This window comes from Camponotus vicinus, unplaced genomic scaffold (assembly GCF_025532165.1).
Source record: "Camponotus vicinus isolate PSW18456_S1 unplaced genomic scaffold, iyCamVici1.0 SCAF_6, whole genome shotgun sequence".
NCBI classification, from domain to species: domain Eukaryota; kingdom Metazoa; phylum Arthropoda; class Insecta; order Hymenoptera; family Formicidae; genus Camponotus; species Camponotus vicinus.
Genome location: NW_028141978.1, coordinates 19,588,732 through 19,599,756, shown reverse-complemented (window position 1 = coordinate 19,599,756; position 11,025 = coordinate 19,588,732). Strand labels below are relative to the sequence as shown.

The following is an 11,025-nucleotide window of genomic DNA, read 5'->3' as shown; positions in this document are numbered from 1 at the left end:
CATTTCCGTACATTCATGCTCAAGAATATTATCACATTCAAAATTTTATTATATTTGTTCAAGAATGCATCATTTCGTGTACCAAGAAAATCAGAACAAGAAAAAGAATAATTCTATAAACAAAAATATCCAAATTGATGACAAGAAATAAAGAAATTATAGAATACAATTATTATTTTATTATCTTTTTTAATAAAAATACAATAGTTCATCAAAATCAATACTTTAGTTTTAAGGCTTTCGCTTTCATATTGAAGCTCATTCATGTTAGAGCGCTTGCTTGTATTTTACAGCATTTAAAGTTGGATCAAAATATTTCAATTTCATATACAGTTACTTCCCATACAGCACAGAAGCTTGCATCAACATTGCTGCAATGTTACAACATTGTACGTTGCAGTGTAATGCTGCAGAAATATTGCAGAGATATTATTTTGTAATATTACTTTGGCAATGTTGCAGCAACATTTTAACATAACGAAAATGTATAACATGTGTTCTTTACTTGCCGCTACGTGGCGACACCAAACTTAACTAACTCGTATTCGAATTTTCGTCTAAAGTGAATATAAGGTCTACAAAGGACTAATGTATTAATTATATTTCTTGTCTTGTGTCGGTTTAATTTCTGAGAAACTGACTTGATTTAATATTCTGAATTCTAAATAAGGGATCTAACAAATAATTTGTTTAATAATCTGGATCCCTCGTTGGGATTCAGAATATTAAACAGATTTTTCTTCATTGAATGGATAAATGAGAAATAGTTCATTTATTGCACGTATTAAAATATTCTGGTGTCGAGGGTATGTAAAATAATTGTATGTATATTATTGAGATAAATATTTAATAAAAAACTAATAAAAAACACTAATAGATATTTTTTTAAAGGCGTGAAATTTTTTTAAAGGGAAATGTTTTTTTCCTATTTTTCTTAAACATTTTTTTTATATTTTGAAAGTTTATTTATTAAATTTAAAACGGTTTGCATTTGTAGCAAAACGCGTTTTGATATTACAAATACATTGCACCGTAACATTACTACAATCACATTGCATTATTCCTAAAAGCGAATATTTTAACGTTGCTGCAATCCCACGGCAATGGTGCAGCAACATTTTGCAGTGAATTTGCAATGTTGCAACATTGCGGTAAAAGATTGCTGCAATGTGTATGCAATCTTTGTGTGCTGTATAGGTTAGATTTAGGACATTTGCAATTTATTTGCTTTTGTATCATTTATAAGTATATTAATAACCGCTATAATAATGTTAGATACAATGAAAAATATAGAGCAGTGTGTTACACAGAGAGATAATACTTATTTCTGTTTCTATCGTAGAAATTTCTAGATCGCAGCGAATTTAGCGATTAAACTCTGAACTTAAGAATTTGGTTACATCACAGACTTTTATATACAGGCTATCTCATTTTAACTTAAACACTATAATATCTCGAAAACAATACATTTTCAAAAAAATGTTTTAAATAAAAGTTGTAGGAGGAGGAAAAAAAGGGATATTAATTTGACCTTGAATTTAGATGCTGAGGCCATGTAAAAGTCAATCTAGTTTTTATAAATAAAATTGTTTAATCTTAATTTGTAAACAAAATCGATTTCTCACAATATTCCACATAAAAAGATATAGGAGGGTAAACCTGCATAAAAGGGGACCCTGCTCGTATGACTTTGACTTTGACATATGTTGTCAAGATCATCCTCCTGAGTAACATTCCTAAAGTTTTAGCCGTCGGTCGTTGTTTATTGAAGAGTACGATTCCACATAAGTTTGCAACTTTCCACGCAAAGCGAGGTACACTCCATACCATGAGGTCTATTGTTATACGATTCCACATAGGTTTACAACTTTCCACGCGAAGCGAGGTCCACTTCACACCACCCCTGAGTCACTGCGAAACGAGGTCTACTATATAATTGTACAGTTCCACATAGGTTTGCAACTTTTCACGCGAAGCGAGGTCCACTCCACACCATCTCTGAGTCAGTGCGAAACGAGATCTATTATTGTACGGTTCCACATAGGTTTGCAACTTTCCTAAAGCGAAATACACCCCGTATCAAACATATGTTATCTCCTCCACTCATGATGACCAGCGTACGCGTTCTAACATGAATGAGTGGACCTCGTTTTACGAGGAAAGTTGCAAACCTATGTGAAATCGTGCACGAGTCCCCTTTTATGCAGGTTTATCTTAATAACATTAATATACAATTTTCTCCATGTATGTATGTGTGTGTATATATATGTATATATACAAAAAAAAGGAAGACCTAAACTCCAAAATATGCAAGATATATATAGAAAAAGATGTTAAATGTTAAATGGTTAAATACAACAGTTGTAGGATTTTAAGTGAAACATTAGTAATATCAGTATGATCTTGAATAGTTGTCAATGTTACATAAAGATCACTCTGAGATTTTTAAATGGAAACTTCCATTTTTTAACATGCATTCTTGTTCTAGCTTATTTCAAGAGCTTTCCAAAAAACACTATAATAAAATATTTTCCCATTAAATACTTTTCGCGCAAATTATGTGAGATTTAAGAGAAATAATTTCTTAATTTTATAAATTCTAAGATTTATTTTTCTCGTAAAATTCATTTTTCAATGATTTTATTTCAATGCTTTTATACCCAGAAAAAAATATGAATAAATTTGCAATGAATAGTTACATATTTTTTCTTAAAAACAATAGTGTTTTTTATATCAATTGATTCCTCTCATTATTTCATGCATAAAAGTATTAAGGTAAAATCATCGAAAAATGCATACGAACGAATTAATAATATAACAAATTTATAAATGTATCTGGTCCATAAGATAAGTCAACTTTAGATGAGAAAGGCTTTTAAGATCAAAAATCGTAATTAGTAGTGTGTAAATTACACATTTTGTTGAAAATTATATTTTTATCATTTCACACTACTAATTAAAAATTACTAATAATAATTACTAATAATAAATTATATTTTTATCATTACACACTATTAATAAATAAATAGATCCGACCGGAGATAATGCAAATATTGACTTTTGAAATCAATTTCGTAACATAAGAAATTTTTTATGCATTGCACAAACCCAATCAAATCCTTTGAGACTCGCATCATGTTAAAAAATTTGAGTGAGCGTGTACGGTAAAAAAAGGATGTTAATTGCATTTTTTGAATGAAGATGAGAAATTAGATTCATATTTAGCAACTTAAAAAAGTTAACTTAAAAACTCTTTTAAGTCTAAAGAAACGTAATTGAAAACTATTTAATAAATCCTCAATGAATTAGCAATAATCATCATATTTAATTATGAATATCTTCTTAAACATAATAAATTCTTCGAGAAAGCTGAAAGTTCTGACATAACATTCCATATAGCACAGAATATTGCAGAAATATCACAGCAATATTATTTTTCCATTGCAATATTGCAACGAAATATAGCACGAATATTACAGGAATATTATAGAGATATCACAGTAATATTAAAATGTCCGCGAAAATGAATCACAGTAATATAATGGTGATATATCACAATTATATTATCGTGATATTTGTTATAATATTTATGTAATATTATGAGGAGTTAAGGATCGTTTATGAAGGCCATAAACTGTTAACTTGTGTCGGAACCGGTAAGTTCAATCCCAGTGAACAGTTTATAGCAGTTATAGAACATAGAAGTAATAATTAATATAACAATTGTTATGTTAATCTATAATTAGTTCTATAATTGCGACAAATTGTGTTTATTGTGGGATTGAATTTACTGGTTTCGGCCTAGTTAACAGTTTATGGCCTTCATAAAGGAGCCTTTAAATTAGGAATAAATATACTCTACAGTGATACGCTATTCTAATAATTCGTTATTATTGTAATAATGTTATCCATTAATATAATCATTACTCCAATTATATTTGCAATATATTTAAATGTAATATTAAATATTATGTTATGTGTAATAGAAGAATAGTAAATATAGCAATAGTAATAATAATAAAGTATTAATATAAAGAATAGAATAAAAAACTAATTACATAGAATATTGTTATATAAAATAAAAAAAATAATATTGTTAAGAAATATTGTTAAAAACTACATACTATTTTTATAATGTTTCAATCACTATCATCAAACGAAGCGTACAAACGATGAACCAGTGTCTCTTTTGATTTCTCCACATTTGTTGATTCGGCCTTTTCTTTCTTCAATCTACAATTTTTTAAATTATTATATATTATCCGTGCAATAATATAATTAAATTATTATAAATGATTTAAAACTATGCTTACTTTTCTCGAGCTTCACGAGTAGGTGCATTGGCAAGCCAAAATGCTATTTTTTTTATTGCATAGTCCTCTTTTACATCAAATTTGTGACGATAAATGGCATCTGAAATATAAATTTTAATTATTTTCAATTATCTTTATAATTGGAGTAACATACATTTATTTATTTCACATAATTTACCTAAAATGCATTTACATATAACCAAGTTATAAAATGGTTTCTTTTTCTGTTTTCCAAAGTAGCTATATTTAGATACTAAAGTGTTAGTAAAAATTAGATTCATTATTTTGCTCACAACTTCGTCAACGTTTTTTCCTCCTCGATAGTATAATTTATTAACCTATAATAATCATAAAATAATCATAAAATACCATTAAATATAAAGTAATAACATATTTTACTTATAACATATTAATATTTATAACATATGTGTATTTATAATAGGATACATGCGTGAACCTTCACCATTGTTAATATATATTCAATAAGTACAAAGACATAAAATATACTAATAAATAATATTCATTTTTTAGAGAGAAAAACATTGTTTAATTTTTGCATGAAATGTAGAGAATAAACACACATGCATTATCAACAACTCAATTGCGTAAAGTTTGTCACTATTGAACACATTCTTTAATAAATATATACCTTGCATTGCAGATGAATTGACAGTGAGATATAAATTCTGCTTAAAAGATAAAAATCTGCTTAAAAAAGCGTATTAGTATTAATTATGATACAGTACGCGTCAATGATTTGTTCCGTTTCCCTAGCGAGGGTTGGTAATATCTATCCTTTGCTAATGTATAAGAATCGTATGCATTAACAAAGGATAGATACTACCAACCCTTGCTAAATAAACGGAACGAATCATTGACGCGTACTGTACAAAGAAATATTTAACGATATCTAAAGGATATACAATATCATTTAGCAACATATGTAACATTTTTTCTTATTGTATATTTTTCAAACTATTTTTTTATTATAGAAATATGAATTAGTATTTTTGACAAATAAGATTTTTAGCAAAAAAGAAAACAAGAAAATAATTTATTGAAATGTTGTTTTTATAATGTACTGCGACTATATATTTCACATTATATTTTCATTAACTATGCAATTAAAAAAAGTTATAATTCTGTAAATGACCACAGAATAGATTATTCTGGTTTTAACTAGAATAAATCATTCTGGTTAAAATTATAAAAGTGCGTGTATCACTTTTTTATATAATTCCTTTTTTTTTAATGCTTCTTCGAAGTTTTCCAGTTGTTGTTCAGTTTCAATTGGAAATTGATTAGCGAGATCGTCGTCATCATTGTCGTTATCACCGTCAACATTATTATGATTTGTATGTCCTGATTTATGTAGATCATTGATAAGTATTTGTAGATCATTTATTTTAGTAAGAATAACATTTTCTTTTTTTATACTCAATTTGTGTAGTTCTATAATTAAAAATTAAAAATTAAATAATTAAAAATTAAAAATTTTTTTAATGTCAACTTCCATTCTTTTTATGTATGACTCACCAATTAAATAATCAATTTTTTCATTATTTGTTAGAAATTTAATGTAATCTATATCTGTTGAAGTATCTTTAATGTAAGATACTTTGACAGAGGTATCCTTTTCTTGTATAATTGTATCAACATCATTTTTTGCCAACATTGTGCTATCTATTGAAATATTTTTATTCTTTTCTGGTATAATTGTGTCAACATCATGTTTTGCCAACACTGTGCTATCTATTGAAATATCTTTAGTCTTTTCTTGTACAATTATGTCAACATCATGTTTTGCCAACATTGCGTTATCTATAATGAAAATTGAGAAAAGAAATTAATTATATCATAATAAAACAGAAAGTGTTATAAATGACAAATTAATGGAGTTAAAAATGCACTGATCATAGTATATTACTTACAGTATATATAACTTGTAAATATACTGTAAATATACTATATAATAAACATAAATTATAAACATAATAAACATAAATACCATTATTTTCGATACTAGTAGATGATGATCTGGTGATGTTGGATGCTAAAGGAAATTCTGGATATATATTGGATTTAATTGCTTTTTTTGCACTTTCAATCTTTTTGTATTTTTTTTTGGTAGGATATTCTTCAATATCTGTATCTTCACTTGATTGAACACGACGTGCACGAGATTTTCTAGTTATTTTTGCATTTTCTGAATCACTAATATCAGTTAGCTGTTCTGCTAAGGACACTTTCTTCACAGCATTGTCATAATCAGCTATAATAAAATAAATGTTTTCACGCAAGTTATATTATAAAAACTTTATACATATTATAAAAACTTTACTATATTATCTTACATGCAGTTCCAAAAATCTGTATGACATTTAAAAGTTCCCAATTTTCATTAGGTTCTTCTCTTTTCGAGATAGCTTTTAAAATTTTTCTTTCATTATATGGAGGCCAAAAGCATTTTTTCTTATCTGCACATAACTAAATAGTCGGAATACCAAATATTCCATCATTAAATTCAACAATTGAATACATATTACAGTTTGTTTTTTTATTAATTATATTGTATTAAAAAGAAGATCTGAAAAAATATTTGCAGAAACAAGTTTCACAAAAAATACATATTACTATATGTTATTCTTATTTATAATTTTTGCAAACATTTTTATTTTACAACTTTTAATGAATTCGTTTTCCAAGCATTAAAATATATTAATTAAGTTTCAAAAAAATTGGTAAAAAAAATGTGAAAATATATCTGCACAAAAATTTGTATAAACGCATAAACATAAGGAAATTGATTGATTTATTTTCTTATACAGAGTGATTCATTTTAATCTTAACAGTTAAATATTTTGGAAAATATGCGAGATACGAAAAAATGTTTCAGACAAAAGTTATATGGTTTTAAAGGAGACATAAGATGGTGTCATTAATTTGACCTTAAATAGTTACTTGAAGGTCACGTGAAGATCAACCTCAATTTTTTAAATGGAACCGTCTATTTTTTATTACATATTCTTGTAGCTTATCTCGAGAGCTTTCCAAAACACTATAATTAAGTTAGTTTTCATTAAGTACTTTCCAAGTTATGAGGCTTGAAATCGTTTCTTAATTTTACATAAACCGTAAAATATCTTGTAAAATATTCATTTTTCGATTACCTCACCTTAATACTTTTGTACAAAATAATGAGAGGAATCAATTTCAACTTATAACTCGGAAAGTACTTAATGAAAACTAACTTAATTATAGTGTTTTGGAAAGCTCTCGAGATAAGCTACAAGAATATGTAATAAAAAATAGGCGGTTCCACTTAAAAAATTGAGGGTGACCTTCACGTGACTTTCAAGTAACTATTTAAGGTCAAATTAATGACACCATCTTATGTCTCCTTTAAAACCATATAATTTTTGTCTGAAAAATTTTTTCGTATCTCGCATATTTTTCAAAATATTTGCCTGTCAAGATTAAAATGAATCACCCTGTATATGTATTTATATGAACTGATCAATTTCCTTCTGATTATGTGCTTATGCAAATTTGTCTAAATATACTCTTATATATACTGTAGACATATATCTACTACGATTTTATCTTTTATATATTTTTTATTGTCACTGAGGAACATACTGTACTTATATAGATAAAATAAAACATAACCATACACAGTTAAGCAAATCACAGATATTACGTCTTGTCTAGCCGAAAATAATATATAATTTTATTTTCACTGTATGTCGTACAATATTCTTGCAATTATTTAGCACTAAATTTTTACATATGTAATTATTTTGACAACAAAAGAACAAAAAATCAAGCTGTATAAAAAGATACTCTCATATAACCTCGATCGCGTGTAACTGCTACGTTTCGCCGACAGCCACCCAAGTAGAACAAGTTAATCACAAAAACGTCAATGTGACATTAAAATGATGAAGTTTACGTCATAAAATGATCGATATCAAGATTTACTTTGCAATGACTGATTTATGACATGCTGTTTTATGATATTTGTGATGTGTATAATAATATATTATTACAGATTACATAATTTGTTATAATTTTCTGCGAGTTTTATAGAATATTAAGGTATATTTCTAAAGAATAACAAAAGGTCATATAATAGTCAAAATGAGAGAAGTAAAATGTAAGATATATATGTATATAGTGCGCGTGCGCAGCAAAGACGAACAGACCACAAAAACTTATAATGCGTTTACGCGAGTTTTCCCGCCATTTTGCATCATCTGCCACGTTGGTCGCATCTTATATATGTGGTCTTTTGTCCGTCGTATTTATTCGTAAATTTTACTCGATATGCTCAGAATTTTATGCAAAAGAAAGTGATTATATAACTTATTGCGATTCCTGATAGTAGGTATACAAGGCGGGTTCTAACTCAGGTCCTCTCAGGGGGAGTGAGGCGCGAGGGGATCTCAACGGCGCGGGGGAATGACGTCACGCGGGACGGAGGGGATTTCGTAGGCGCGGGGGCTGCGGGGCAGGGCGGGGGACGCTTGTGTTGGATGTTTTATGACAAGTATAAACAATCATAAACCGATGTTCGACTGCTTTATACCCTTGCCGCGCGTGTGAGAGAGAACGATAATATCGCGTACGAGAGAGAACGATAGCGAGACTTCTAATTAATGCGAGAGCACGCAAAGGATTGGAGCGCAAGGAAAAGGCGTGTAAATAATTGCAATTTTTTTGAAATATAAATTTATTTAAAAATGTGTATGAGTATTACAAATTGTGTGTGTGTGTGTGTGTGTGTGTGTGTACTTAATAGTAAAATTATGTAAAATTTAAGAAATTAATAAAATATAGAAATAAAAAAAGAAAAGAAAAAAGAAAAAAAAATGAATATAAAATAATGCGGACGGTGCGCCGGGCTGTAAGGGGGAGGCAGCTCCTGAAACAGGAAAAACGCTACATTAATTTTATCTTAATTAAAATAAAAAAAATAATAATTTATTTTAAGATACTTTTGATATATAATAAATTGTAAGTTACTTACAATGTTATCCATGATCCATTTATTTAATTTGTGCAAATAGGGCACATGTTGCAGGCCAATATTTGATTCAAACATTTTCTGCACCCTGTGCATGACATACTCGAATTTTCCAAATGAACATAAGCTATGGTTCTATGTTCTCGAACAGCACTAGTTTCTTCAAACTGATACGGTACACTTAGAAAGCATTCGATACAATATTTCGATCCATTTTCCATGTAGTAATAGGAAATGCAACATATCTTTGTTGCTTCGTTGTATGTCATTATTTCAGGTATGCTTAAATCTCGCTGTTTCTTTTGTAACCGTTCATCAAGAATATCGACACTATTGTCACTATCATAATCACTGTCCTTCGCCAAGGGTTCTATATCAGATTCATCATCTTCCATCTCTCTCCTCTCTCTCTCCTCTCTCTCTATCTCCATCCTCTCCGCCACAGCTGGATCCATCCAATCATCGTAATCATCATCCGTATCGTCGTCGATGATAATTACGTTTTCTTCAGCCATTGCACAAGACCACCGAAACACAGAAGAGCAACGAAAGAAATGACACTCTAGTGCAGCAGACTCCTCTTCATTATATATATTTTTTAACATAAACAATATAAACGCGGGGGAATGACGTCACGCGGGACGGAGGGGATTTCGTAGGCGCGGGGGCTGCGGGGCGGGGCGGGGGACGCTTGGGGATGTGTTGGATGTTTTATGACGAGTATAAACAATCATAAACCGATGTCCAAATGGTAAACAGCGGTATTTGAAGAGGATTGAATATTAGGACCAGAATTATTTTCCATATTTTTTCTAGGAAGAATTGCAACGTATCAGCGCCGATATTCGGCTGCTTTGTGCCCTTGCCGCGCGTGAGAGAGAACGAATTCTTTCTGAGATGTAAATAAATGATTATTATGATACACCACTTATTTATTTTACACAAAGATGAAAAGGTTTAGACGAAATACAGGGAGGATTGAAGCGCATCAAGTCACAGTACATGATTTGAACGCGCATCGACACGTCGCGTCGGTATAGTAAAAGTATAGTCAAAAAGTATAGTGTTCTGTCAGTGTTGTGTGATAATATATATATATATAAAAATGGAAGACGAAGATCACGCGTTGTCATCTGACAGTGACTGCATTAGTGACTGCAGTGAGAACTCCACGGAATTCAGAGAGAAAATAGTGTCTGTTGCGGAAATTAATGCTTTAAACGCACGTAGTACAAAATTTTGTATCATATACAGTTATTATTCCACGGGTGGTGCTCTAGCTGTATGTCCTTCGTGTATGATTGCATTGCAAGGCGTGGATAGCCAAATGATGTATGCTATTAGAAAACATAAAATTGAGACACTTAATGCGATGGATGGCCGATTTTGTTCAAGGTGTAGCGAGCCGTTGTATATAAGATTTCCATGCAATATGTGCCCAATTTGCACTCAGTGAAAAAAATGGAAAATATCGAACAGACTGAACGCGACCTGGTGGAGCGATCCAACCAAATTGCCACCTTGGGCGAATATTTTGCATGGCTACAACGATGCAACAAGTACATCGAGTCGCTGGAAGAGCTAAGTCGGATCAAACGACTACGATTATCGATCGGGAATCGACAATCATTGATTGCTCGGATCGCGCGACTCGAAGGTGCAAAGACTCGATTGCAGAGACAGTTT

The 11,025-nt window shown here is 29.9% G+C and overlaps 1 pseudogene across 1 annotated transcript; it reads right to left on the bottom strand.

Annotated features, from left to right (window-relative positions):
- Positions 1–3,927: 3,927 nt before the first annotated feature.
- LOC145973818 (uncharacterized) lies at positions 3,928–6,854 on the bottom strand (annotated as a pseudogene). The gene is made up of 7 exons (XR_014439555.1): positions 6,668–6,854; positions 6,322–6,585; positions 5,850–6,134; positions 5,524–5,765; positions 4,492–4,645; positions 4,314–4,413; positions 3,928–4,233 (listed from the first exon to the last, which is right to left on the bottom strand). The product of XR_014439555.1 is annotated as an uncharacterized LOC145973818 (transcript).
- Positions 6,855–11,025: the final 4,171 nt, after the last annotated feature.